Raw genomic sequence first — 5,310 nt, forward strand, 5'->3', positions numbered from 1 at the left:
CGTGCCAGCGAGCAGGGATTGTGCTGGGGGATGAGTTTCCGGGCGTGCCAGCGAGCAGGGATTGCTGGGGTATGAGTTTCCGGGCGTGCCAGCGAGCTGGGATTGCTGGGGGATGAGTTTCCGGGCGTGCCAGCGAGCAGGGATTGCTGGGGGATGAGTTTCCGGGCGTGCCAGCGAGCAGGGATTGCTGGGGGATGAGTTTCCGGGCGTGCCAGCGAGCAGGGATTGTGCTGGGGGATGAGTTTCCGGGCGTGCCAGCGAGCAGGGATTGCTAGGGCATGAGTTTCCGGGCGTGCCAGCGAGCAGGGATTGCTGGGGGATGAGTTTCCGGGCGTGCCAGCGAGCAGGGATTGCTAGGGGATGAGTTTCAAGGGGGGGTTTGCGGAAAATTGTCAGAATGTGCCTAGGTAGTTGTGGTCCGAAGTTGTCGGTTCCCCTAAAAATGTACCCGGGAATCATGCCTGATTCTCGGATACATGTAGGCACATTGTCCCGGCAATACTTCCCCTTGAAAACGCTTGTGCGACTCACTGCTAGGGTTCCCTGCTTCAGCATAGCCCAGAAAGGTAAATGGGGCATAGGGATGTAAAGTATCCTGTAACTGTGGGGATCCCTAGGTTAAGGGGGGGGGGGTACCCCAGTTTGTGCCCAGGTAGCCCAGATCTAGTGTTAGGTTTAACCCCTTAATTACCTTTGCGGTTATTATCCGATAAGGTGTTTAAGGGGTTAATTGATATCTGAATGTAATTGCTTTGTATTGGCTTTGTTTTGGCAATGTATTTTGTGGGCAAGACAAGGATGTTGCTGGCGACGGAGACTTCTTATTGATGAGGTCAAAGTGTCCCAGAATTGCTTCAAGGTATGACCGATGCTACCAAAATTGTGCACACATAGACACTACAAATGATCCAAAAGAGATCCAATGGATAAATAACGTAATAAAAAACTCCCGTTCAGAGTCCAACTGTAGAAAATAGTTAATAAATGTGAGCCCTGTATGTGCTCCGTGTGTTAGTGACTCAGCCACAGGACGGGGTAATCATGTGGTAGGGAGGATAGATGCCAACATTTGGGTTTGCCAATCGACAGTTCGAACAGGACTGGATTAAGATCTTAGATCAATGTTCGGTTAGATTGATGGAGTTGATTATTCAACAGAAAATTCATGAAAAAGATGTGTTAAATGTAGAGATTACTGCCTTTCAGAATAAATTGAAACCCTTTGAAACAAGGGACCAATTTATTAAGAATGATGTTACCCCTTTGGAGAATTTAGAAATAATTGAGGAGGGGATTAGTGAAAAAACAAACAAATTAAATATGAAAGAGATAAGGCTGACTATAGTAGGGGCCATATCTATTGCTGGCAAAAAAAACCTCAGAGAGAAGTATCACGATCTAGAACCCCTAAAAAATATTTTGAGAAGGGAAGAGATAATCGTGTACCCAATAAATCTATATTAAAAAGTAAAAGGGTAGACTCATCTAGCTTCGATTCTGATCACTCTGAGAATGAAACTAGATCACATTCAGTATCATTTGATAGGTCAGATGACTATGGGAGGGAACATAATGATACCCATAGATCAGATGCTAAACCATCTACGTCTACTGTCTTAATGTTTTCCAGACCACTTAAATCAGACTCTAAATCGGTTTCCAATAGCAGTTCAAAAAACTCAGTAGAACACGAAGATCAAAAAGGAAACGGGGAAACAAGAGGCAGAACGAAAAGGAAAAAATACACTTGAATGAATCAATAGATAATGTGATCAATCTCTCAGGGATTGAGTTAACTATTGATCAGTTATCCCTACTTAATCGTGGGTTAGGATTTGCACCCACTGGAAATTTTCAATTATTTGAAACTGTAATTGATTTACAGAAATTCACCAGAAAGTTATCCCTGAAATTTTTTTTTGACTCTAAGGGGTAAACAGACATCATCTAATAAAAATGTAGAAGGTTCAATGGCTGATAATGTATGCAATGATGATCATGTATTGTTTGACTTTAAAGACCAATGTCTCTTATCCGATATGGAAGATATTTTGGAACAACAAGGAGAATCGCTTAGCACGTCTACACAATCATTTTTTGATTATCAAGATTCTGGGTTAAAGGAAAAAATCAATTTTTAGTCCAAGTTCTCAAAGAGGACCGTATATTACGACCTTTGAGAAACTGGTAGAACGGGATATTAGGTTGTTGAATAAAGGCTTTTCTTTTTCAAATGTTGGGAATAACAACCTTACAATTTCAGAAGTCCAACAGCTGGAGGTTCTAAAACGTGACCAGAGATTGATTTTTAAAAAGGCGGATAAGGGAGGGGCCCTAGTGGTCCTATCTTCTGATCAATATGTGAAAGAGGCCTATAGGCAACTGAAGGATGTAACCCTTTATCAACAACTTAAGTCAAATCCGACTAACGACTACCTTAAACAATATATGGAGCTTTTGGACATGGGCAAAATTCTTAATGTTATCAATCAGAAAGAATTAGAGTTCTTGGCCTGTCCACATCCCGTGACACCTATATTCCATCATCTCCCGAAGATCCATAAGTCGCTGGTCGACCCTCCTGGTCGACCCATTGTGGTGAGTATTGGATCTTTGGGAGATGGGTTGTCGCGGTATGTGGATAGGTTTCTTCAACCATTGGTATATCAATTACCATCCTACATTAAAGATACCTCAGATTTAATTAGGTCCATAAGGGACTTGGAATGGAAGCGGGGATACAGGTAGGTCACACTTGATGTGGCTTCCCTGTATTCCATCATTTCACACGAACAGGGCATATATGCACTTCAACATTTTCTGTTTGACCCAGTCAGAACAGCTAGTCTGCATGCAGCACATATCCAAGTGGCCCATTATAAGTGGCATGTCTACAGAACAACTGAAGTTTAAAAGGAAGTTAGTGGCCCATTATAAGTGGCATGTCTACTGAACAACTGAAGTTTAAAAGGAAGTTCAAAAGAAGTGAGGAAGAAGTGGACACCCCACCAGGCCCTGATTCCTGCATTTGAACTACGCTGGAAAGGAGGATATTATCTATACCAGACTGCATCATTACTGCTGTGATGCTGCCTTTACCATTTATATTTGCTGTAACTTCACTTCTTCTCAAATTATGCACTACTTTCTACCAGCCTCAGTATGTCTCTAACTCTATTCATATATCTCCATCTCTCCTTCCTTCCCCACTTCTCAGTTCACATGAACTCCTTTCTTACCTGCGTCCTCTGACACCACACAGCTATATCCCCTGCACTAAAAAACACCCCTACAAATCCTCCTCTCACATCCTCTTTCTATCCATGCTTCTCCTCCTTGCTTCTGGGGATATCTCTCCCAATCCTGGTCCCTGTCTTATTTCTACTTGCTCTCGTCCTCGCCTCCCACATGCAACTTCTACTCCTTCTGGTGTCAACCCCTCCAACCTCATACCCATCCCCTGCCACCCTCCCTCCTCTCTCCCATTCTCCTGTGCTCTTTGGAACGCACACTCTCTTTCTAACAAGTTCCTCTCTGTACATGACTTCTTTCTCTCTCACTCCCTGCTTCTCTTTGCTATAACTGAGACCTGGCTCACTCAGTCTGACTCTGCTCTGGAAGCTGCCCTCTCCTATGGTGGCCTTTCCTTCTCCCACACTCCGTGCCCTGATGGCAGGGGTGGAGGCGTGGGGCTCCTGCTCTCCTCTCTCTGTTGTTACCGAACCCTTCCTATTCCCCCCTCTCTTGCTTTTCCCTCCTTTGAGGCTCACACTGTCCAGATCTTCTCTCCTCTCCCTGTTCATGTGGCGGTCATCTATCGCCCACCTACCTCTACTCATCCCCCTTCTGCCTTTCTCTCTCACTTTGAATCCTGGCTCTCTTTCTTTCTCTCCTCAGACTCCCCTGTTCTTCTCCTTGGGGACTTCAATTGCCACATTGATGACCCCTCTCTCTCTTGGGCTTCCCGCTTTCTTTCTCTTACCTCTTCTTTTGGCCTTCAACAGTGGACTGCAGCCAGCACCCACAAGGATGGCCACTACTTAGACCTGGTTTTCACTAAAAACTTCTCACTCTCTGATTTCTCCATTTCCCCTTTTCCTCTCTCTGACCATCATCTCATCTCATTTTCTTTATCTCGCTTCTCCCCTTCTCCACCTCCATCTACCCCCCGGTTCTGCAGAAACCTGCGCTCTATTCACTTACCTGACTTTGAGTCCACTTTACGCTCCTCCCTCTCCTCTCTCAGCTCTGCTACAGACCCTGACAACCTGGTCAGAAAGTACAACTCTGTCTTGTCCTCGTCTCTTGATCTACATGCCCCGCTTTCTCTCTGCCGCCCTCGCCCTTCTAACCCTAGACCCTGGCTAAATTCCCACACGCGCATGCTGCATTCCTCCACTCGTTCCTCTGAACGCCTCTGGAGGAAGTCTCACACTCTCGCAGACTTCCTTCACTACAAATTTACTGCACCGACACACTTTATTCGAGCAAATACCCAGTATGTACCTGGCAGATACCTGGAATGCGCCGCTCCTCACCTCTGACAAGCCCCGTTGCGTTTGCCTTCCCAGCCTGGGTTCATGCCTGGCTGACGGGCGGCTGATCTGTTAAATGATAATGATTAGGATTTAATAGGCTGCAATGCTTCGCGTGTCTACCAGATGGCATAAATTCATGAATTGTAATGCAGTATATATATATATACTGTGCAGTGTTGCAGCCAGTGGGAATAAAATGCTTCAATCCCTGCCTGGAAAATAACCCAATGCACTCGGGCAGAAAACAGTCACAAACCTCAATACACCCGGGTATACCCGAATTCGTGGGACTAGCCGAGCTCGAATAAAGTGTGTCGCCAGTGTATGCTATCCTGTTTCAACTCTGCCCTCTCGCAAGCTAAACAAGCCTACTTTTCTGCACTAATCAACATGCACAAGTCTAACCCACGCCGACTGTTCTCTGTCTTTGATACTCTACTCAAACCACCCTCAGCTGCCTCTCCTTCCTCCATCTCCGCTCAGGACTTTGCTGACTATTTTAAGGAAAAGGTGGAATCCATACGGCAGAACATCCCCTCTGTTTCTTCCCCTCATCCTACACCTCTTCCTAATTCTCCTCCTGCCTTCCTTGACTCTTTTTCCACTGTCTCAGAGGAGGCTGTGTCGCTGTTGATCGCCTCTTCTCCCTCTACCACTTGCCCTCTTGACCCCATTCCCTCCCATCTCCTAAAACCTCTAACTCCTACTATAATCCCTACGCTTACACACATTTTTAACTCCTCCCTCTGCTCTGGAACCTTTCCATCCTCCT

The sequence above is a fragment of the Ascaphus truei genome, chromosome 2 (assembly GCF_040206685.1).
Source record: "Ascaphus truei isolate aAscTru1 chromosome 2, aAscTru1.hap1, whole genome shotgun sequence".
Taxonomy (NCBI): Eukaryota; Metazoa; Chordata; class Amphibia; order Anura; family Ascaphidae; genus Ascaphus; species Ascaphus truei.